At 37.3% G+C, this 26,101-nt stretch overlaps 1 protein-coding gene across 13 annotated transcripts in view; it reads left to right on the forward strand.

Moving 5' to 3' along the window:
* The window catches only part of RGS7 (regulator of G protein signaling 7), a 268,219-nt gene that overhangs the window by 113,491 nt on the left and 128,627 nt on the right, over positions 1-26,101 (forward strand). The gene's annotated exons all lie outside the window — the stretch shown is intronic.

Consider the following 26,101-nt stretch of genomic DNA (forward strand, 5'->3'; position numbering starts at 1 on the left):
TATGGAATTCCTTTGAAATAGATGCCATTGTTCAACCTACTTTTTCCATACTGTGGTGAGCTCTGTAAACAGTTGCAGTTATTGAAATGGAAAAGGTAATCCTTGCATATAAAATATCTACAAAAGCTTTTACTACACATTAGGAAGTGTAGTTCTATAATTTTAAACCTTTGGAATGTTTTTGCTAGTGATTTCGTCTGGTACAAAGAAGGAAAGGTCTTAAGAGTGAACAAAATTTCTTCATGATTTTAAAAGCTGCTCGTACAAAAACTAGGTTCTGAAGAATGGACCTTTATTTCCCATAAGTTAGTACTGCATGATATCCCATTAAATGATCCATGTTATTTTTCTGTGCATTATTTTCTGTGCTATTGACTTCAACTTAGAGTACCATAATTTGTCTATCAGGAAGTAGAATTTTATTTTTATATTTACTAAAACAGACATCGTACTTTTTAAGGTTGTTTAAGAATTCACTGATACATTCATAGCATGCACTGATACAACGATTTCTGTAAATAATCAGAAGTATTAATTTTGTCAGCTGCAGGGAAGAAAAAGCATAGTAATTCATTTTTTCCCTTTTGAGGTTTTCTACCTCACCACCAGAAAAGCACAGCTGTCATTTGAGTTCCGTTAATATTTACTTTTCTTCAGTTAAAAAAAAAAAATATATATATATGTATGTCTATATGCTCATATATATATATCTGTGTATATATATGCAGACAGCTGCACAGAAAACTGTCCCATAAAAACTGGAACTTTGCAACTGTTTGTTTGTGGAAAGAAACAAAATGGGTAGGTGTGCCACAGTTAAGTTATGTTCCTGCAAAACGTGCTTTTGTTTATGCATTAGATAATACCTGTTAGAGTCCTTTAAACAACTTAAAATTAAGGACATACATAAATTTTCTGTAGGATTAGATTCTTATGGGCTAGCATTGTGATTATGCCATACTAAAAGTAGGAGAGGTATTTTTATTTTTGTTTACTTGTATATCATAGCATTGCTTCTAAAAACAACGGGTGAAAGACTAGTTGAGACAGCAGGCACTCTTCAATGCAGAGTTACTGACCATGTCTATTTGAGGATGAATGTATTAGCAAAATCAGTCTGGGGTATGGTATCTGAATTTGACCTTTTAATATAATGTTGTGATTATAATAAATAGGATGATGTAATTATATTATCTAATTTATTGAGTCATTCCTTAAATGGTTTTACAAGCAAAATATATACACAGAGAAACATTTCAAATACAGATAATTCTCTATAGGCTGTACACATTATTGTGCTTCAGAAGAACATACGCATATACATACACATATAAATATAAGTTAATTTCACCTCCTGAAATTTTGAAAAAAGGATGAATTATATTGCTTTATATTTCATGTATTTGTAGAGAACAAATACGTTGTTTAATGTTGATATTTGGTGCATGTGTTCACAAGTGTGTGCAAGCTGCTTAAATTCAAATAAACCATTTTTATTCAATTTATTTCTTGAAATCTTTCAAAAAGAAATAATTTAGTTGAGGTTGCCTGATAAAAATATGCTTGGTATGAGTTTGCAAGCTATTTGATGAAGAATGCAAACCCATAGATGTGTGGGACTTACTATTCACATTTTTATCCAGATTCAGGGGTGTATCAGATTGACTAAGCAGCAAATGTATCTGTGGCATAAATTCAAAGAGCTGGTGAATTGCAGAATAATTTGGATAACAGCATTCCAGTGACCTGCATCCAGGAGGTGAAATGGATAATGAAAAAAAAAAAAAAAAGCAATCCTGGACAGGTCTCCAATATGTCATGTATGTCAAAATATAAATCTCTGAAAACAAGGGGGTAAATATGGAACACCCCAGAATTATTCTGCACTGTAGCTTCTTAGGTTGATGAACTAATGGTTTCGTCTTTACGGTGTGGGTGACAAATTGCCCAGAGAGGTTGTGGAGTCTCCTTCTCTAGAGATATTTTCAACCTTCCTGGGTGTGATGCTATGCAACGTGTTCTGCTCTAGGTGGGCCTGCTTGAGCTGAACTAGATGATCTCCAGAGGTACCTTCCGACCTCAACCATTCTGTGATTCTGTGATTGCATTCAAAGCTTGTTTTACATTAAGATATGTATAATTCACAGAACAGATATTCTACAGTCTACATGACCAGCTACTTATATATTTATTTTTTTAAAGTTAGTCCAAGCAAACACTATATGTGGCGTTTTCAGTATAGTTCTGTATTAATTAAATCTGACATTAACTGCCTTCTGAGGCCATTGTAACAGTATGCTGTATGCCTGGTATGATTTTGGCCAAAAATGTTTTTATAATAGATTCTAGCCCTTACAGAGTCTTGTTGAACTACCTCATCCAGATACTGCTTGTGAGGGTAAGTTCAAATAGGTCTTTGAACAGAGAGAACTGACAATGTGCTATAGCAGATGGTCTTTGTAATGATGGTTCACCTCAGGCTGAGTCATCCACAATGTTATTTGCAACTAGGCTCAGCCTAGATGCAGCAAGTAAATGAATATGCGTGAGGAGCATTGTAGAAAACAGACTAATATACCATGCACCCTAGTACACAACTGGCTGAAAACAGATTTGCTAGGTTGTACTTTAAGTCCTACACTGATCACTTTTAATGGGAATTCTGCTGGAAATTGCTTTATGCAGACAAATAACATTGCAGACAATGTTATCTGTCTGCTTAAACATATATAAGGCTATGGTGTAAGCTATCATTCAAGTAACAGCTTCTTTGAGAGTGGAATAATCTATTTTTATGATGAACAATATAATATGCTTATGACCATTCACATTATTATCTTGAGTGTGAAAATCCATAGCCACACACTTTGTCTTTGAGCATTTTCATGTTCATTTTCTCATTGCATTCTGTATAGTGAATGTTTCTGAGAAAATGGAAGCAGGCTTTCAATTGCAGACCAATATTCCTCTATGAAATGTTCTCCCAGACTTCCGTATGCGTTATTTGTTTTGTCTGGGTCATTTTACTGATTTTTTTAGTAGCTACTAGGTCTCTTGATCATCTTGATCATCAAAAGTGTAGAACATAGACCATGATGAGAATTGAAGAAGAGACTGTGAAAAAGAAGACTCAGCAATAACTGATAGCAAAATCTGAATTCAGTGAAGCACATGTGTACATCTCCTTAGAGACAGGTTGCATTCAGCAGTGCTAATGGATAAATTAGAGGGAGTGTTTCACATATGAGGTGATGGAAAGATCAGTGAGTATAATTTTAAAGGAGCCGTTTTATTTTTATTTTGCAACACAATGCAGATAATAGGTTTTCTTGAATGCTTGGTCCAGTTCATTGGAATGTCTAGCATAGAATGGATTATCTCTATGCTTTGATGTAGTCTTTCACTAGTCACTACGTAAGCTCATAACATTAATGGGGAGTTTAGTGACAATGGGGTTATTAAAATATTTTAAGATTAGATTTGTGAGCTACTAAGGCTACTATATGATCTTCCATAGAATCCTACTTATATTATTGGCTTGAAGAAACTAGAAGAAATTGACTGATTTCCAAGTGCACAGTTAGGATGCTGTAGGCTGAGTACTGCTCTTCCTCATAAGTTCGGAATGAGTCCAGTATAAAATGATGGTACATGATAGAAGTTGGCAATATAAACTAAAAGTTTGTATGGAGGTTGTTTACTCCATAAAGTATTTTGTATAGTTATTTAAACTTATAGTTATTTAAACTTAAAACTGGTGAGCTGTGCAGATTTTCTTTTTGTTGTTGCTTTGTTTTGTTATAAAAGTGTATAAAAGAGTTAGAACTATCTCTGAACTAAACTACTGAACTAAATTGGTTGTACATCAGTCTCTTGAGGGAGGGGCTGAGTCAGTTTTCTTAATAGCCTCGAGCATATTGCTACATGTCTGGCATACTTGTCTACAGCTGGGCTTGAAGTTGACACCAAAGTTTTTTCCATGTGGTTCTTGGGATAAAATTCTAGTTATCAATGTCTGTGGATTTAAGTAATTTTCTGTCATTAACACTGATGACCACAGTCATGGGAACTCAATGTTCAGAAAGCACATATCTGAAACAGTACTTGATAGCTGGCGACACTACAGTAATGCAGGATGCCCTGTAATTCTACAATCTGTAGTCTCTTGTAGGTGGAGTCATAGTTATGTTATTTATCAGATACATATTGTGGCTTTGATTTGAAACTTTAAAGGCTCCAAGGAGAAAAAATAAGCAGGAGAATTTGCTCTTTCTGTGTGATTATGCATTTTGATGAACAAAAGAAGGGCTTGCTGTTGTTGTCTCCATGGTTTTAAAATGTTTTGGAGGAGTGAAGAAAATAGTTTATATAGACGTCTTGCCAGTCAACAATAATAATTGCATGAAGATTGCCGTGTGCATTCTTTACTAATACTGATTAGAGCGTTAGGAATAAAAAGAAGGCAATTTGCCAGGGACATGGTTCACCATTAGGCCTGGAAATGGATAAAAAAACTTGCTTGAAATGATGAATGTAGGGAGCCTGACATATGAATCATAGGGATTAGAAGAAGCTCTAAAATATCATCTTTATTTTTACTAAGAAGAGAGAGCAAGTAAATGCCAACGTTTTGCTGTTCACTTTTGAGTAGAAAGAAGCATTCAGAGTTTATGGATAAAGCAGTACAGTAGTTGAGCATTTGTTTTGGGGGTCTTTGCAGGGTGGGTGGGTGTGTGGATTGGTCAGTATTAGTACTGAAAGCTTCATGAGCTAATCAGAATGTGGATATTTTGTTGAGATAAATATAGTGTCAGATTGGTATCATATGGTTGTTATAGATCACCAGTGTGATGTTTTATAGGACTTTAAAATGGATGCTACTTGGATGTGCTTGCTGATGAATGTGATGGGGGGAAAAACTGAATAAAGTCTGTGGAGAATGTGCCCATTGAGTGGGGTGTAAATGTACCTAAGGGACATAGTTTAATGCTTTTGTTGAAGGAGGAGGGTGATATAAGAGAAATGTAAGTTCAATTACAGAATACACACAGAGATGATAAAAAGCTAAGGAAAGTATGTTCATACTAGTAGTTCCTGGCTGCTTCTGTTCTGTGGCTCAATACTTTTCGAAAGTAGTCACAGCTTCAACCAACAATGATAAGAGAAGGAGATCAGTAGAATGATGGTTTATAACGTCTTAGTCAAAGGGAAGGTGAAAAGGTTCATTTACCTTTCCCAGGAAAATATAATCAACGTGAAGTCTTTTTTTTTTTTTTCTCATTCCTAGATTTCTCATTCCTATTCCCTATAGACATTACATTTTCTGATTTTTAGAAAGTTTATTGCCATCATATGACATTTTTATTCATCATTTTTCCTTATCTTAGAAAATGCTTTTTTTCTTTTCTATCTGGGAAATTGTTAAGATAATGAGAGGTTGCACTGAGATTAGCAAATGTATTCACATAATCATTCATTTCCAGTCTTTATTTTAGCATTATAGTATGCTTGGTTAAAACAAGGGATTGATGTGTTTAAGCCCTCCTTGACACAAAAGCAAGCTGGCAGTCTCAATAGTCTGGTCAGAGGTAGTGAGCGAGACCCCAGAATGAAGCAGTGTCATGGTAGCTCGTCTCACCCACAAATCATAGGTGGGTGAGCCCCAGGTATGAATCACAGGAGCTGCCTGCAGCAACAGTATTGCTTGTTACATAGAGGCAGGCAGCAAAATATAAAGTGCAGGACAGGGGGAATTGGATGACTCAGGGGACTAATAACATGAAAGTGAGTGTTTCATCTGACATTAGTTTTGATCTTACCCAGCTGAGTAATGAGTTGTTAGCATCTGATGACTGTTCAGTGCTGTATGTGAAATGAGTTGATAGGTTTATCCAGTTTAGTACCAAAGATTACCTAACTGAAAAGATAAAAGAGAAAACTCTGCTACTTGGATTGACAGGGAAAAAAAAAAACAATAATAATAATAATTAAAAAAAAAATACAATACCTCAATCACCTGGTGTCTTTGAAGCAAAGTAATGTTGCATTATAGGTAAATACAAGGATTTGGGAATTTCCATTTTTTATATCTTTTCCAGAATAAATTAACCATGTGAGAGAAACTAGGATTCCCTTATCCTAAGCCCTTGATTTTATGATTTTATGGACGTTTTTCCCTCTTCAGTGAGTCTCCAGTGTTGGGTTGGTGAGAGGTTCCCACTTTTTCTCTCCGTTCCTTCATCACACTAATCCTTTTCCTGCACTCTCCTACAGGTATAATTTAACAGTAGAGTCATTGCTGGGTTCTCTATGCTACATCAGCTCCTTATTATTTGCAAACAGAACCTTCAGTATTAAGGCTGCAAGCTGGCTGTCTTGGTTAGGTTCAGTCTTAGTAAAAGGTTTGTTGAACAAAAGATCTCTTGTCAGTACAGGAATGACAGAAGATGGCTCATTCCCTCTTGTGCACGTTCAGAAGGGCAGATATGAATGGAGACTTGCCATCTTTACTCTTTTACCTTTCAAATCAGAACTTTTGAGAATAAAAGTTAATAATCCTCTATCCCCAAACAAGTAGTTGGTTTGAAGTTAAAACACCAGTCATTCTTGTGTGTTGTTTCCATTCATCATTTTGTCAAAGTTACTGATTTGCATTCAAATATTCATAGTCTTTGTGGAGTTGATATGTTTCAGAAGGATTGTTCTCGTTCATTTATAGGTTTGTTCTCTTGTTCATTGAATCTTGTTCATGATTTTTAGCGGAAGTAGTAGTAATAGAACAGCTTGACTCAGTGGTGGCATAAGATTGGACATGGAGTCATTTCAGAGTATTGAGTTAATTAACTGATGAATGATTGGTGTTTCCATTTCAGAAAACCTTTACCATTTCAGAAAACCAAAACACATATTTGAGTGCTGTCTACATAGCTTCACCTCACAGTTCCTGTTTGTTTGCCTGTCTGTCTTGGTCACATCACTGGGACTGTAAATATGGCCAGCAAAAGGGGTCTTAAAACTTGACAAAATTTTAGTTTGGCTTTTTTTTTTTTTTTTAATCAAAATCAGTACTGTAGTTGTGAAGCTCAGAATGGCGATGCGGCACACCGGGGTAGACTCTGATCAAAAAAAAAAGAGCTGAATGCTTGTATTCGGTTTGAATGAGAAGTGAATGAAAGAAGTGAAGAACTGCTTCCAATAACTTTAATGATCAATTATGATTTTGCTCCCTGTTTTCATTTTAATCAAGGCATGTGTTAATATCAATGATAAATCACTGTCAGATTTCAAACCTTTTCAATATGGGAAACTATGTTCATTGGTTATTCTAAACAGAACAGATTCTTATTGGTTATTGTTCCCTCCTAACCAAGAAAAAAAAAGTACTCATGTTTACATTTCAATTCGGTGGTGATTGCCATTGCGAGCATTAGTGAAAAGCTGAAAATATAGTAATGGAAGTCTGAAGCAATTTTGCAAAATTGTTCTAGGAAACTGAAATATAGTGAAAAGTCTTTTAAAGTAATATGTGTGCAAAACAGTCATCATAAATGTCGGTTCCCTTGAAGTCAATAAATATTAAAAGTTTATTTTCATAAATATTTGCAGAATAAATAGGTCCAAAACTCATGCATTTATGGGCAAAAAATCTTAATAATTGTTCTTTTATTGTGAGATGTGACATCACTGGGAACATTCATCTTTTATTTGTTGTTTGTCCACATGAAGTGCACAGTTTGAATTAGATGATCCCCTGCTTCCCAAATGCTGTATAAAGCCTTACAGCTCAGCATGCTTCTAGAAAAATAGCTCTGGGGCTTGTTGATCATAGATAAAAATTAGTTCCTAACTTTTCCTACTATGTTGTTTGGTCATGAAAATTATTCCCTCCCTTTCTTGCACCTTTTTCTTCCTAGCCTCCTTGCATGTAAAATTTTGTCTTTTTTTTTTTTTTTGATGGAATGGGATTGCATCTTTGAAGTCAGAGTACTTCTGAGAGGAGTGTGAGAAAACTTCATTACGGCCGAAAATTTACCTACTTTTCTATCTCTTGACATCCAGTTTCTGTATGCTGGTCATGTAACATTCATGGAAATTGTGTCCAGAAAATGTCCCCTCGTCCCCCACCCCTCACACATACACATGAGCATATATAGCATGCATATGTATACCATATGTATTTGCCCATGGAAGTGGTGCATCATATATGAGCTTAAAAACAAACAAACTTTGAAGCTAATAGAAGAAGCATCTGTAGAAGTGATTAATAATATAGGCTCACTGAAGTCTATGTGCATAATCAAAGCCCTGTAGGAAAACAGGATTAGAATACGTCTAAGGAAGAGTGACTTCAGAAATATATTCAAGGGCTTTATGAAAATATTTTTTCTTCATGGATAACTCTTTGAAATCTCTTAGAAAGAAGTACTATTGATGTTACATGGCAATGATTATAATTAGGGAAATAAAGATCAGGGAGAGTTTCCAGGCACCTGTATTTGAAGTAATTGTTTCAAATAGTAAGCAAAGCAAAGTATACTAGTTGTCAGTGTATGAGGTACTTCTGTGACAACAAAGTTGTTAGCTTAAATCACACTGGAATTTTTTCACAAAGCAATTTTGGTGTACACAGAAAAGAAGTATTTTCTATAAGGAAGTGCTGATGCTGTGTTTGCTGTCACTGATTTCTCAGACAGGAGGGAAAGTTGTTGCTTATGTTAAGAATGAGGAGAGGAAGAGTATAGCTGCAGACAAATGAAGTCCCAGCATGAACTTGAACGTTACTAGTGGTTTTACCAGAATATGAATTTGGTTACAGGATGCACTTGATAAATATTCTCTGGAAACTATCCCAGAAATGCACATCCACTTAGAGAAAAACAGAATAAAAACCTAGTCTGATTCTTTTAAGGTCAGAAGTCTCAAGTTTGAGAACTATCCATTGTTCTGCCAAAAAACAAAGCTTTACAGTAGCACTTAAGGTTTGTAACTGTGATTTCATATGGTTCTAATGTAACCCTAAAGCTAGAAGTACATTAATAATTTTGGGTCTTGAATATGTGGTCAATTAGAGTTGAGCAGAATAGTTACAAAGAACATCTATGTAAAAGCCTGTAGTTACTTAGGTACTGTAATTGGTTTATAAATAGATTCAATATATATTAATACAATTATATGAGGGAGTACACTGAAAAACATCAAAAGTTGTAATTTATGTAGATAAATTATGTTATTTATGTACTTTGTTGTCTGATAGCATGTTTTTGGTTGACTGGTGTGTATTATGTGCTTATAGGAAGCAACATAGGCATTTGATATGTATTGCTTCTACAGATACAAATAATACATTCTTTAAAGGTATCCTGCTAGTTGTAATACAGTGTTAACATAAGCTTTTGTTAAGTACTCATCCTCTTTTCAAGATGTTATGAATGTATCTGGGGTAGTTGTTCTCTATTGCTCTTAAATGACATCTATCATTGACTTATTTTATGACTTCACAAGATATATAATTTATTTCTGCTTCAGTCTTTCCATTTTAATACAGGGAATTGTATCTTACTATCTTTATGTCTACCATTTTCAAGTGATTTGAAATACTTAAATGAACTGCATGCAAAGAGAAAGCGGTGCTACATTTGCGGACTTCAAGCTGCCATTTCTTCAGCCAGATAAATATATATTTGGCAAGTAGTTATAAAATCAAACTACTTAGAATGATTCCCTGTAGAATATGTCCCTTAAGCAAGAAATCACGTTATCAGAGTTTACAATGTGACCTGTGATTTAGCTCCTACTACTGTTTTCAGCCATGAGGAAGAGGACTGTAATTGCGGTTGCATCAGAAGAGTGCAGACTCGTCTTTTCCAAAGGGCAGCAAGGAATAAATTTTAATAGTTGTAATTTTTATTATCTCTGTATCATTGCTGAAACCAAAAGATGTCCACAAACTAGTTTTGCATGGTGCTGTTATCATGTGCACTCTGTCATAACAGATGTCACCATAACATTAGCATTTTTTTTGTTAGCAGCATGTCAATTGATGACCCCCATATCATTGCAAGTAAGCTGCTCCAAGTCTAACTTTGTTTTACTGGTAGCTCTTGTGCATCTGGGTTGTTTGGACTGAAACTAAAATCAAATCTGGACTGTAAATTGATTTATTTTTAGGTTTTAATTTATTATTACTATTATCTAATATAAATATTATTTCACAACTGAGCTAAAAATAAAACCTTTCTTTTTGGAAAACATTGAAAGTTGAACACTTAAAGAATTTTAGCTTCAAGAAACCGATGTTCTCACCCCTTTGGCACTGAAAAACTCTTGCAAATTCCAGTATTATTTCCTATCGGCTATGTTCATGACAAAAAGTAAGATACATGAAATTAGAGTCACCCACACAGGAAATAAAGGTAGTTCCATGCAACTTAGTATGATTGGCAGTCTGTCACTATGAAAATAAATGGGCGATAGGTATTAATTTGTATTCACAAATTATTTAAAAAAAAAAAAAAAGAAGAAGAAGATCACAAACAATTTGTTAGTAGGAAATAAGAGCTTCCAAATGTGTGATGAGTGTTTCTTACAGCGCTGCAAGCACAGCCCATTATAGGATGTTCCCCAGCTTCGCAATAAAGGTCAGAATTTGAATTTATTGTTTAAAAATCTGTTTTCTAGTTGTTGCAGTTGGAGAGTGACCCTTGGTGTTGAAAAAGAGTGTGTAAGCAGGCAGGAATTGCTCTGTTTTCCATGATCACAGCCCCACAGATAGAGCAGTCCTGAGACCTGAGGATGCTGGCAGCTTTGAAGGCACAAAGCCCAGTGTTCCTGCTGTGTGGCTTGCCATTTTGCTTCCCACACAGCATTTGACTGTTTTTGCCATTTCTCGGAGCAGGAAGATCTCAGTGGGAATGATCTTGGTGTTCTCATTTCCCTGTTAGGGAAGATCACTGCAGTACATGCAGCTTCCCTGCTAAGCTCCATGGACCGAGACAGTAGACTGCATTATGAAATGGGCAGAGCTGCTGTAGTGGCTACCTGGGAAGTCAGAAGGTGCAGGCTGGTGAGTTTGGCATTTGAGGAATGGAGCAGCAGCCCAGGATTCTTCCAGGCAGAAAGTCCTTCCTTACAGTCCTCCCTTACTGGCAGGAAGGAGGACACAGACATTGCCAGAACTTGGACAGGGGAGTCAAACTCCAGTGGAAAAAAAAAAAAAAAAAAAAGTGTGTGTGAGTGAGAGAGAGAATCAAGGGGAAGAGAAAATAAGTATTAATTCTCACCCACCCCCACCACATTTCATAGCATAATTTAGTTTATGAGGCCTGGTGGTGTTTGAGTATAGAAGCAGGCAAGTGAGACTGATGGGTATTTGATGAGTGTCTCACTGTTAGAATCATATAATATCAGAAGAATTTGAGTTGTTGCTGAGAATTTGTTGTCATATGGAAAACACCAGTTATGGAGTGTTTGCAACAGACAATTCAAACACCTCAGACCTTCCAGAAATATTTTGAAGGATGTTAAAAAAAAAAAAAAAAAAAAAAGGTGCTTTGGGAAAAAACAAAACAAACAAAAAAGCAAAACACACAACACCCTGCTCTTAAAAGTGTGATACATATTTTTACTTGTCAAAGGAAAGGTCTGTAATCTTTTGTACTACAACAGCTATATGTGTAGTTTTCATGCACAAATCACCAGCAAGGCATGTGAATTTCAGGTATTTGAATATACCTGCTTGGATTTCAATTTAGCCATCAATGCATGCAAATACTCCTTTTATGAATTAAATTGTGGTATACTGCATGGGAATTAGCCATTTAAAACTGCTACACAGCTTTCTAACTTGGGGTCAGAATATATGGCAAGCTTGTGGAAAATACTGAGAAGAGTTGTGCAGTATTTAGAAGTGTTAGATCATTTTGTTGCATTTTTTCTTTCTCTGAAGACCCAAATACCAAATTAACATGTTCATGTGGGGTTCTTATGGATGTCAGCACCCCCGGTGCTTTTCTGATGCCAGAATTTTTTCCATTTAACCTTTTTATATCAAATGTGGGATAACTAAAATGTGGAAATACTTTACAGACCTGTAGACCTCTATAGTGTTTACCTTTTTGTTAAGATTATCTTAATGTATGTTACAGGCTTACTTATTATGGGAGGAAAGGTTTACAGATCTTAAACAAAATAAGTATGCAATAAAATGCCCAGTTGTTGCCCAAACTCCTTCACTTATTTTTAGAGCAGGAAATATTGTATGAATAAAGAAAGGACACTGGACCAAACCTCCCTATTAATGGTTTGTTTACATAAATTCCACCTTTGTTTTTTCTTCCCACCTATTTATCCTCTTATCCTTTTTCTAACTGCTTTCATAAGTAACAATTTCAAACTGAGTTCTCCTTGCTTCCATACTCTTCAGCGAAAAAACTTCTGCCTCTGTTCTCTATTCACTTGTTTCCTGGGTTAGTAGTATTCTTATGTTCCTACTATCTGAATTCTAGAAGTGGGTGTTTTTAAACAATTTTATCAATTCTTTCATACTTATAAAGGCATCTATTCAATAGAACAGATCAGAATTATGTTTTAATGAAAGGTGGAGGTGGAGTGACTCATCTCTTTTGTTTTTGTGCCTGGGGTCAAATGCTGTTTTGCAGAAATACACTTGCATGTTACCTACATTTTTTTCACTGTTGATAGATCATGTAAAAAATTACCATAAGTTCTCAATTGGCAAGCCACAAAGACATAGTTGCAATGATCAGTATTTGCAGATGGACACTAGCTGCTCTGCTTGTGCTCTGGGCTGGTTGCTCTGAGCTGGAAGTAGGTAGAAAATATGATTGTGCTACAAATAACATCACATTAATTGAGCTGGATTTGGGAATCTAATCTTGATTTTGTGTCATGCTTACATGGAAGCTACTGGCAGGCATGATGTCCTCAAACCCTGGACTACTTAAAGGCCAGTGATTGAGGTTAATGTTCCAGAAAATGCCTGAAAATTTGGTTATAGCAACAAATTGCTCTTCAAGCACATTTGTTGAAAGTAAGTAGGAGAATGCAGCTTGTCTCACTTTTTTTTTTTTTTAATCTCTTTTATCTCTTAAAAATTTGTGTAAAAACAAAACAAAACAAAAATACAACAAACAAACAAAACCCCACCAAGATGGATGTCCATTACTCTCCATGTTTTGGTCATAACTCTTTCAACTGGGCTGTTGTGCAAAGGACAATGAGCACAGCTTCAGCAAGCAGAAGTGGTATGCTGTTGAAATACTGAGCAGGGACCCTTCAGCAGCTGTTGTCATGTGCTCTGTCAGATCAGCACGAAGGCAACGAATGCATGAGTTTGATGGTACATATTGCTAAATTTCATATGACATAGCTGAGATTTAGCATACTGCTCAGAAAATACTTCTGCAATGGGTTAAGTGAGTTCTATAAACTAATCCTTATTATTAAAACTCTCCTTTTAGAGATGATGTGCTGAAATTGTATATTAGGCAGAAAAAAACCTATACAACAGTTGATGAGCAATGAAATACATGCTATTGTAGCTGGCTAAAAGCTAGAAGTATCCTATTTTAGAGAAATACAAAAGCTGAGAATGAAGTGAACATTGAATAGATTTTAAGTGTATTTTAGTAGAGCCAGGATAGATTGATAAGAGTAATTAATTTAAACTAGCATGGCAACTGGAAAGCACCAACCAAGAAGCAGAAGACCACCTGCATTTTAGGAAAGGGAAGGGCCTCATGAGCTCTCAGTTACGAGGAAGGACTGTAACAGATTCCTGAACAAGAAGTGAGTTGGGAAGATGGAAGGCAGAATTAAAACTTTTTAATGAGGGAAGGAAAAGCATTGCTAGGCATTACCAGTGTAAAGGCTCCAAACTGCTTAAAGATACTAATTTTTTTGATCAAAGACATTACATGTGTTTAAAAACAAAATCTGTTTGGGAACAGTATTTATTAATTGATTAATCAAAACCTTCCTCAGAGAACATAGATTATTTAATATAGAATGAGAAATGGTTTCTATGGGAGCAGCAAAATTTTGTAGGGAAAGTGCACCTTATGGAGCAGATTATCTTGAGGGTCATCACGCGGCACTTGCAGGGCAAGCAGGCGATCAGGCCCAGTCAGCATGGGTTTATGAAAGGCAGGTCCTGCTTGACGAACCTGGTCTCCTTCTATGACCAAGTGACGCGCTTGGTGGATGAGGGAAAGGCTGTGGATGTGGTCTACCTTGACCTCAGTAAGGCTTTTGACACAGTTCCCCACAACATTCTCCTCAAGAAACTGGCTGCTCGGGGCTTGGACTGGCGTACGCTTCGCTGGGTTAAAAACTGGCTGGATAGCCGGGCCCAGAGAGTTGTGGTGAATGGAGTCAAATCTGGTTGGAGGCCGGTCACTAGTGGTGTCCCCCAGGGCTCGGTACTGGGGCCGGTCCTCTTGACTATCTTTATCGATGATCTGGATGAGGGCATCCAGTGCACCCTCAGTAAGTTTGCAGATGACACCAAGCTAAGTGCGTGTGTCGATCTGCTCGAGGGCAGGAAGGCTCTGCAGGAGGATCTGGATAGGCTGGAGCGATGGGCTGAGGTCAACTGCATGAAGTTCAACAAGGCCAAGTGCCGGGTCCTGCACCTGGGGCGCAACAACCCCAAGCAGAGCTACAGGCTGGGAGATGAGTGGCTGGAAAGCTGCCAGGCCGAGAGGGACCTGGGAGTATTGGTTGATAGTCGGCTGAATATGAGCCAGCAGTGTGCCCAGGTGGCCAAGAATGCCAACAGCATCCTGGCCTGCATAAGAAGCAGTGTGGCCAGCAGGTCTAGGGAAGTGATTGTGCCCCTGTACTCGGCTCTGGTGAGGCCGCATCTCGAGTACTGTGTTCAGTTTTGGGCCCCTCGCTACAGGAGGGACATGGACGTGCTCGAGAGAGTCCAGAGAAGGGCGACCAAGCTGGTGAGGGGTCTGGAGAACAAGTCTTACGAGGAGCGGCTGAGGGAGCTGGGCTTGTTCAGCCTGGAGAAGAGGAGGCTCAGGGGCGACCTTATCGCTCTCTACAGTTACCTTAAAGGAGGCTGTAGAGAGGTGGGGGTTGGTCTGTTCTCCTACGTGCCTGGTGACAGGACGAGGGGGAATGGGCGAAAGTTGCGACAGGGGAGTTTTAGGTTGGATGTTAGGAAGTACTTCTTTACCGAAAGGGTTATTAAGCATTGGAACGGGCTGCCCAGGGAGGTGGTTCAGTCACCATCCCTGGAGGTCTTTAAAAGACGTTTAGATGTAGAGCTTAGTGATATGGTTTAGTGGAGTACTTAGTGTTAGGTCCGAGGTTGGACTCGATGATCTTGAGGTCTCTTCCAACCTAGAAATCTGTGATACTGTGATACACCTTAATTCCTCAGTGATGTGAGTTTTGAAGGGCTTTGATATTACAGATTAGACCATTTGAATCACGGTCATCCAGGACAAGGTATGCATTTAAACATTATTTGTGTTCATCCTCTGCGTTGATCTCATTGATCTTAACTAGACTGTAGGAATGATCCATATCTTTAAGTGGCTTTGGAAAACAATCCAAGGCATACATACTGTTATCCATTTACACACATGCTCGTGTTTTAAAACATAATATTCTATACAATTTCAGCCAAAAAGTCACTGGTTGCCAACTGAAAAAGCTTGAAAAGGGAAATTTCCTTACTATTTTTTTTAAAGCTGGACAAAAAATCAAAATAAATATTTAAGTGAGAGAGTGAAATAGCAACTTAGTCCTATATATGTTAGATCTATTTTAAGTAAAATGATAATTATTATTCTGAGAAGTGGGCCCCCAGTTTAAGGGTTTTGTGCCAAATACTCTTGGATCCTTTGTTCTAAAAGGTGAGATAAAATCTGTAATTCAGTGGCTGTGGAATGTTTTAGCACACCTGTGGAGCCTGGCTATTTAGCCCACGCTGTCAAACTCAGACATCAATACTTGCTGGTCTCCGTGTTCAATTTATTACTAGTCAAGCCAAGATAGAAACTGCCTGTATTATTTGTACTCAAGAATGGACTCCTGATGAGGAGGTAGATGTAGTGAAAGATGTGGAAGGACTAGGAGGAAGACGAGTGTGAAGCTGACTTTCCTGTTAATCACGACTCTTGAATTAACCTGAAACTGTGCTCAGGTTTTTGCTCATGTCTCTTCTCTACAATGGTGCTTGATTTACAGCAAGATTGAATAACAAGCTGATGAGCAAAAGTGCAGAGAAAAAGTTATGTTCTGCACAGTTAAACAGGCCTCCTCATCTTCCTTTTCTTCAGGCTGTACTCTGCACCCACAAATATTAAGGTGCTTTGTCACAAAGATCAGCAACAAAACTGTTCACATGCCTTGCTAGAATTTTGCCCAGGCTACATTTTCATTGGCGTTTTATTGATATCCTGTCTACTGAAGCCCATATTTTAAAGTCATCTATCCAATGTTTGGAAAGGGAGAATTAGAAAGAGGGAGTCAAGAGAGATAACCTGTTCGTGAATAATAATGTACAATCTTAATAGGATATTGGTTTGTTTTAAAAACTAAAGTGTCATTTTGGGCTTATTAAGGGAACCACTGAACTTAAATGGATTTTTTTGTAGTAATCTGTCCATCATAAAAAATAATAAAAAGAAAGAAAAAGGGAAAATGCACAGATCACAAACAAGAAAACAGGCAGGATATGTAGCAAAAAGAAAAATTGAATATATTAGTTGTTATATTTGCAGGAGATGTCCTCAGTCAGCTGAAACTGCTCAAATCAACATATCTGTCAAATAAAAAGTAGATTATAGCCTTGTATCTTGGATGTAATAAAGATTTGGATCAATATTAGAAACACGTTGGAACTATCTTTTCTATTATTTTGGGAAGTCAAAACATTCTTTGTGCTAAGAATATTTAAAGATAAAAAATGTTTTTGATGTCTAGTAAGTTTTGACTTGGAAAGAAGGAACCAGAAACAGAGAAATGCTAAATAAATTGTCTTTTTTTTTTTTTTTTCTTCTTTTCCTCAACTGGGCATGGGTAGTTTGAGTCTGAAATTAAGTATTTTTACTGGACATTATTGTTTCCACTTTTTCTCTGACTAGATGCAACACTAGTTTTCCTCTCGTGAAACAAATACAATTATAACACAATTATGGTGCAAACAGAAGGAATAGGTTTATTTGAAAGAGAAGTATACACACAAATTTTAAATACCTTTCACATGAAGAAAAGCTGTGGTGAAACCAGTACAGATTTAACTAGGTATTTTTTTACCTAGAATCTAATGAAAGCACTGCACTAAATACATGCCTCAGCACTGATGTATGAAGTATGTGTTTCAGCGTTGTCGGAAATCTGCTTTTATGATTGCCAGTAAATTGCTTGAAAAGATTAATTGATTAAAAAGTGAGACAGCACCCAACAAGGTGAGAGAAAGCGCAGAAGAAAGTCTCCCAACCCTGTCAACAGGTCAGGCTGTGCAGAAGGAGACAGGCACACTGCATATTCTCCTGCTGCGGCTGGGGGCTGGGGGTTGGCAAACGGGTGCTATGTGGAGTGGCCACCTGCTGAAGTGCAGAGCACAGGATCCACAAACTACTTTCATCCAACACTGGACTGTGTGCACTCATATCAAAGACAGAGCCCACGCTGTGGCTGTGTCAGAGACTTCATTAATTGTGTCTAGAATCTGATGAAATGTGGATGCACCCATTAGGATCTGGGGTTTCGCCTTGGGTTTCCAAAGGCCTTTTCCCTTTATCTACAAGGCTCTTCTCTGCGGTTTCCAGCTGAGGAGTTTATTAAGTGTTGAGTTTAGCATCAAAGGGCACAAACTGTCCTTTAATAACCATACATTACTGCAAAATAAAGAAGCCAAGAAGCTTTTTTTTTTTTTTTTCCAAAACAGTTTCTGTGTAATACATCAGACCGAATGTATATAGCTTTTTGAAAAATGTGGTGGGAATTAAAGTACACAGAAGGAGTAGGCAATCACATACATGTTATATTTTTTTCATGATCTTTATATCTGGCAGATGCTTAGGGTAATACATGCTTATGGCACAACACAGAGAAGTTATCTCTTTTCATTACTCAAGCATTCAGTTTATATTCCCCTTCACCAGTTTAAGAAATGCTACAAAAGCATGGCAAAACAGTGCAATGCCAGTAACTTTTGTGCAAAGTAGAATCCAAATTTTAGAGATTAGGACTGTATCTGAAAACAGATTTAAAAACGAGCCTGGAAAATGAGGACTGGTTGATGTAAACTCTGGTTCTATTTCTTCCTAGCAAAGGCTCTGTTTTGAATCAAAATGAGTCAAACATTAAGACTCAAAATGTTGCCTTAAAAAAACAAAGAAGCAAATACAAATCCAGGAACATACATTTTAAAAAGAGTGATACAATTAAGCAGTAAGACACAAGAAAATGTGTCCGTGTGAGATAATATATAGCTCAAGGGCATTGTTACCTAGGAAGCATGCTATCTTGCAATACCAAAACCTTTGGACAGTCTTATTGCGGTTAATAAAATGGCAACCTGCATACAGAAAAGGAGGAAGAATTAGCTATATGATGCAGCTACAAGCAGTCCCTAGCTGAAGCATTTAAGGCAGTACCTCTTAACTGCAAAGGACTAAATTTCTAAGAAGAAAATGAGTTATAGAAGGGCAGAACTTAAAATGAATGCTGTATAATATCGATATTTATTAACTTGCAACATGTGTTAATCCTGGAAGGGTAGGTAAAAAGTTTTTAAGGAAAATGCCTTTTATGTTGCCTTAGCAGGCAATGGTATTCAGTGATATATATAAATGTATATAGGCTGTAATGACAAATATCATTGCTTCATGCTTTGTAGTGCAAATGCAGAGCAAAATTTACTTGCAAATGCTTTCAAGCTACTATTTAAAAGGAAGAAAGCCTAACAACCCCCTTAAAATCTCTTTCCTTTAAGGAAGACGTAGGCTAAGACATGATGGATTAAAACCAAACAGAATGCTAAGATTAAAAAATGCACCAAAACCAAAACATTTATCTTATGCCCAGACACCAGTGCAAATGATATGAAGGGATTTATATGAAAGAAAATCAAGAAAAAGCCTGATATGCTTAGAAGACTTTCCTGAATTCAGCATGCTAAACACTGACCTTTATCTGTATATTTCCCATGTCTTTCATGGCTTTTATAAATGAGTAGACTGAGACTGATTCATTAGTAAAGGAATATTTGAGATAGTAAGTTCAGCAGTCTACAGATTTGTGAGTTATTTAGACCAAATCTTGCCTATGTGAAATAAAATTAAAATTTGCCTGTCATTCTTAAAATTATTTAATATTTTAAACATAGTATTACTCTTCTAACTGCACCAAAAAAAAATAAAAAAAATAAAAAAAGGAGAGAAAAAAGAGAAAAAAAAACTTTTTTTTTTCTTTTTCAGTTGTGGCTAAGGCATTAGAATATTTTAGGGTTTGTAACTGGGGCCTGGAATTAAGTCTCTTGGATTTTCTTTATTTAATTGGCCATTCTCTGTGGCAACAGGCCTCTCGTGTCACCACTCCCATGTCTATAAAGAGAAGCATGTCTGCATCAGGGTGGTAATGGTGGGCTATTGTTACTGAAGTTCTTTCACATACTGTTGTGCAAATTGTAAATCAAATAAATTACTTTCTGTATCCAAGTAATTCTTTACTGGGCACTTCGTAATAAGTTTTATTTCTCTGTGAGATATACTCACTTTAAACGCTCTGTTTTCTGGGACAAGCTGAATATCATAGCCTGTTTCCCACGCTGAAAGGTTTTTTTTTGATCAGTGGTCATTCTGATAAATCACATTCCTTGTGTCAAATCCCAGTATCCAGGCTTGGAACAGGTAGCCTTATCAGTCAAAACCAAGACAAGAAGACAGCAGCAGGTCCTTGAGAAAGCAAGCCCATTGTCCTGCTTCTTTGTACCTCCCACTTTTCTTTCTTTTTTCCCTGTTTTCAGCACAGTTGCCTACCAGTCATCTGAGACACTCCTTGCCTGGTGGCCTGGAGACCCGTCCCCATTCAGCTTCCCTGCACACAGACAGGAGAGAGCACAGCCACTTGAACCCAGATAAGCTAGAGAGTTCTGGTTTTATCTGTGCTAGTGACCTGGGGCCCTTTTCCCCTTGACACTTGGGAGGCTTCATCTGTAAAGGATGATTTTAGTTATTTTACACTAACTCTTCAAGACTGTTCATGCCACCTTCTCCAGTTCATTTCTGGACCTAATTTCTCTCCAGAAATTGAACATCTGTTTTACTTGCATGACTTCAATTACAAGCATTTGTCTGGGTTTCCTTGTGAAGGCATCAACTGTATTTCAAACAAAGGAGCCCTTTTGGATGAGGGGTGAGAATACCAGCGCATTTCTAATGCTTTCTGTAAAGCAAAAGTTTTCCATGTCAAAGTAGCCTGAATGCTTCCTTATTTTTATAAATAGCAAGAGTTGTGGTGGTGTTCATTTTGGAGCATGGCTGCTTCAGCTCTTATAGCACAGGAAGGTGCATGAGAGGCATTCTGAACACCTTCCTGAATGATACTAAGAATTGAGCATTGTTCTTTGTGTATTTGTTTCAGATGGCTCTGAAAAAAACGAGGTCCATTTATGGAAAAATTAGTGGCTATAAAGACAATTACAGCTTTTACAAACATAGCAAAGGTGCAATTGAGGATAAAACTGTATGGTACTGTATAGTCAAGTTCTTTTTGTGTTTGAACTAAAATACCTCTGGATAGTTATTGCTTCAGTACAATTTTGCATGCATACAGATCTCAGAAAGAATGAAAAAATAAGCTTTAATTTTCTTAAACAACTTAGAATCATAATTTGTTTGCTGTGAATCTCAGCATATGTCATTGCTGAGAGGAATTTGAGATATATTTCATTAATTCTGTTAACCACTTCCTGAAACTGTATTGATTTGAAACACTTGAAGCAGTTATATTGACCATAGCAGAGTTAATATTGTAACTAAGACAGAGAATGGTTTTATGATATCCCTTTGGATTTCACAGTCAATAAGTAGAAATTGTTTAAGCATAGCACCGGAATGAAAAATATACATGAAATTAACATTTAAAAGGACAAGAGTTGAAACTACTGAAATACTAAGTTGAATATTACTCCTCTTTTCAAGTGAGCGTCTTTAAGAAACTAAATTCTAGAGAGTTTCCAAATGTTTTCATCCTTGCTATACATAACTCACTCTCTGGAAACAGATAGAGTAGTTACAAGAGCTGTAATTTTATAAATATATTTTACAAACAGTACTTGCTATATGAAATTGCAAAAAGTGGTAGCTTTTCAAGGCTCATCCATTTTCTTCTCTACTCGGTGGGAGGAAAGATGAGTAATCACTAAACAGCAAGGCATGATATTAGCTAACCAGAGCTATCACTGCAATAGTTCGTGTTTATGTTGCATGATAAGGATATCTTTGAATTCAGTTGAGGTTACAATGGAAGCAACATATTATTAAAATTATGCAGTAGAAGAAAAAATTGACTCATTCTGGGTAGTTAACCATTGACAAGGTAACATCTTAAGAGAAAAAGGCAGATGAGGTTGACCTTTATTCTCTTTTCATTTTGCCTCCTGTTTCTAAAACTATCAATTTACTTCCCCTGAGTGCTCAGTTTAGCAGATCCTAAGGCATTCTCCTCTGGCCTTGTCAAAGAGACAAGACTTTCATAGAATAATGAAGCACATCCATCTTAGTTCCGTTCAGAACTTCTACATCTATTTAATTTAGAAGAATTATCCTTTAAAGCTTTCTGAAGCTTTACATAGCAAATCAGTTTTCTGCTGGGAAATGTTTCCACAGTCAGACTGTTTCATGAGAATTTTTTTGATGTTGTCATTATCTGGAAGTACTGAAATACTGCATTTTGATTTTATTGTTTTATTATTATATTTCTGTTAAAAGCTGTCTTATGAGTCAGAAAGATGAAGATGAAACATTGTTTGTTTTATACTTAAAAAAGGCTTTGCCCTTGTTGAATTAAACATTTTGATAACATTAAAGGAAAATATTTTGGAATTTTTCAATTTGTACAAAGTTTGATGTTTGGTGTTGGGCCTCCAGTTCAGAACAAAACAAAGTTTCAGAACCTCTGAAGTCACTGCTGGGTGGAAACTCTGCTGTTTAATGAGTTCTACTGTGATTCCTGACGCATCCTTTTGATGCTAGCTAATCAGCTAGTGCTGTTGGCTGAAGAAGCTCAGAGAGTAACAGAGAAGTAGGGGGCTATACTGAGCAACTGTGGAATATGATTGACACAGAGAATCTTCATTATCCAGTTAAATCATCACATCAGAAATGCTGATTGTAGGGTCCTTAGAAGAGGGACTCACTGTTCCAGTGTATTTAAATAGCAATTACCATAGCATGTTTCCATACTAAAATTCTTGAATGAACTTTGCAACACCAAACTGCAGAGTAGCTTTTCCTCTGCCAGATCTTCTGCCTTCTGTGATATGCCTGGCTTAGTGATTACCATTGTTATAAATGACCGAGTCCCAAATAGGATTGCAATCAAAGTTTACAATTTATTAAACGAATAGAGGCAAGCAAACAGCGCTGGGTGCGCCGGGAGTCTGTGCTCCACCAAGACCTGTTACGTAAGGCGGCTGGTTTTTATGCTCCTAGGCTAATATGTATTCATTACTACTTCTAGAAGAGGCAGGGTTATTATAATTGGTTCCCGGAGTCCGAAACCCTCCCAGGGATGCCTGCGTATCAGTCTCTGGTGGTCTCTCGGGGGTCGCTCAGGCTGAAGGCCCGCAGTCTTCCTCGCAGACTTTGTCCTTCAGTCATCCTTCAGCTCCCCCTTCCTCCTTATTTGGTAGCCTCTGGGCCGGATGTCAGAGACTGGCGCCACATCCCGTGCAATAGTCAGCAGTTTTCTCTAAAAACCCCTTTGTTCTCTTATCACCTAGACCCGGGCCTCAATGTTAACCCTTCAAATCCCTCATTGACACGAATTGCTGGACCATTCCTTACAATCATCTTTACTAAGAGTAGAGTATAGCAAATTTAGGAAGCACTAAAGTATTATTTTCATGTATATATTTGCTTTATTTGTGGCAAGAGTTACTAGTGGGTGCTTCATCTTAAGAACCTGTGCACAGAGCTGTAATTTTCCTCTATTTTCTCAATGCACACTTGTTCTTTTTTGAAGAAGAGGTTCTCTGTCTGTTAGCTCACTTGCTAAAAGGAAGAAAATGTTAACTAACAACTACATCTCTTATAAGACGAGCTGAACGGTGATTTTAAACACACAATATGGAAAAATTACCAAAGTTTAAAGGTGTGTTGACAAGGTTGAAATCTTTTACTTTCTTTTCTTGGGTTTTCTAGATGCACAACTTCAGAGTGGAGCCTCATTACTATTATTACAAATGTGAAAATTGAAGTTTTAAAATTTCATCTATAAATATTTTTTTAACTTATTCACCTAAATTAATAATCAATCAGTGGCATATAAATAGATTGCAAGAGCTATTACTTAAAACCATAGAATGTATATGTTCCAGAAACAAAGATGGTCAAAGGCATGTTCTTTGTATAGCCAAAAAGAGATGAAAGTTACTGAATCTGAGCTGAACAAAGACTTCTGACTCTTCCTGTTTGATTTGAGTTACTTTTGTTTGTGCGTTGTGTGACAAACTGACTGTTCGTCTCTTGTTTGGGTGGCATGTTTTACTATCTGTTAATGTTTGGGAACTTGAAACCTGGATAAATGGCTTGATAGGAACCTCATGAAGTTCAGCAGGGCGTGCAAGGTCCTGCACAGGGGAAGGAGCAGCTCAAGGCACCAATACAAGCTGGGGGCCACCGGCTGGAAAGCAGCCTGTCAGAAAAGGATCTGGGGTTCTTGGTAAGACACCAAGCTGAACATGAGCCAGCAATGTGCCCTTGCTGCAAAGAAGGCCAGTGGTATCCTGGGCTGGATTAGGATCAGTGTTGCCAGCAGGTCAGTGTTGCCTCCCTTGTGCACACCTTCCCCTCTAGTGCACACCGGTGAGGCCACATCTGAAGGACTGTGTCCAGTTCTGGACTCCCCAGCACAACAGAGATGTGGACATGCTGGAGCCTGTCTGATAAAGTCTACAAAAATGATGAAGGGACTGGAGCATCTTTCCCCTGAGAGCTGGGACTTTTTAACCTAGAGAAGAGAAGGCTTGGGGCAAATCTCATCAATGTATATAAGCTAGTGTGCAAAGAGGTCAGAGCCAGGCCCTTTTCAGTGGTGCCCAGTGACAGGACAAGAGGCATTGGGCACAAACTGGAACACAGAAAGTTCTATCTAAACATCAGGAAGCACTTTTTTACTGTGCAGGTGACTGAGCACTGACACAGGTTGTGGATTCTCCTTCCTTTGAAATTTGTAAAACCTGACTGTGAATTGTCCTGGGCAGCCTGCTCTGGGTGGCCTTGCTTGAGCAAGGCTGGGACCAGATGACCTCCGTAGGTCCCTTCCAACCTCAACCGTTCTGTGATTCTGTAGTGCACTTGACAAAAAAGAAACTGCTCACCTGAGATACGACTCTCCTGTGAGTGTATGGAACTAATTCTGGACCTTAAACTGCTGTATTTCCTGATGCCATCAGCCGAGGGAAACTGCACCATGCAAGTGTGTCTGGGCAGGCTCAGGGCTGACCTGCTGTTAGAGGCTGGTGAGCTCTAAAGAGATGCAGAGCAAATGAGTGACACCATTTGCCAGTCCAAGAATTTTATAGAGGAATACTTGTGGCACAGAAAATTATTGCTGTGAATGCTGTCATATCTACAGCTGTGTGCTCAGGTGAGCCAGTGGAAAGGATCAAAAATGCCAGTTTGGCAGCTGTAAAGAGAGCAACATAGCAGGTGCGACGAAACAAAGGAAGTCACATGCAAGCAACAGCCTGTATTCCCATCCACTGGAGATTATTTATTGAAAATAGTGCTGTGGCAGGTATTTATTTATCTATTGGTATTTGACAGAAGCTCATTTCTATGTAAGGTCAAGTAGAATTAGCATAACAGAAAGGAGGACTAAATACATCCTGGTTTATACTTGGTTTCTAAGTATAAACCTGCCTAATGCAAAGTAAAGCAGAAATTGGAAGGGGTAATCTACTTAAATCTTCTCTTCGTTAGTGACCTGTATTCATCCTCTTTTATATCAAGAAAACATCTTATTAGTCATCTTACCATTACTCCTTTTCCCCTGTATGTTGGAGAGAAGAATGGCTCCGTTCCCAGACTACCAAGCCTTGGGAAATGATCTGCTTACAGCCATCATCAGGCTATTTGCTAGTCCAGACAGAAGTACCCTTTGCTATTCTCCATCAATTTATTTTCTGTCAGTAGGGTACCAGGAGAATTACGTTAGTCACAGTTGCCAGATTGAACAGGATATGATTTGTGAAAAAATACTTTACATTTAAAATTTTTTTGTTGTTGTCTTCTATTTCTTCTTACAGTAGAGGGCTGCTAGTGCTTTTTTTTTTTTTTTTTTTTTTTTTTAAAAGTCAATGTTGAGTTCATTTTAGGTCTGTTCGGGATGTAAGGAAATTCAACAAGAACACTTTTTTTTTTTTTTTTTTCCCACACCTCTGCTTGCCCCCTCCCTCCCAGCCTTGGGACCATATTGCATTTAGACAGCAGAGCTCCTTAGTTGACTAACTCGTGTCAGGAGTTGCGTCTGCGTTGACCTTCCACTAATAAACAGCAGTTCTGGTACTGGATACCTGTTTTCTTTATATTTCTTTACTGATTCTGCTTTTATTTTCCCATCCATTCCTGAGTCTATAATTGATGTTTAGGGAAGAAATGGTGACCATCAACAATTTTAGATAGAATATGTACAGATCTTAAAATATTACATGGAGAGTATAAATATATAAATATAAATATACAAAATATAAATATAAATATATAAATATAAATATACAAAATATAAATATAAATATATAAATATAAATATACAAAATATAAATAAAATTGTTTTGTATGGAGGATGGGAAGAAGAGGGACAGAACTGCTGGTTTGGATAGACCTGTAAA

This window comes from Anser cygnoides, chromosome 3 (assembly GCF_040182565.1).
Source record: "Anser cygnoides isolate HZ-2024a breed goose chromosome 3, Taihu_goose_T2T_genome, whole genome shotgun sequence".
In the NCBI taxonomy this organism is placed as follows: domain Eukaryota; kingdom Metazoa; phylum Chordata; class Aves; order Anseriformes; family Anatidae; genus Anser; species Anser cygnoides.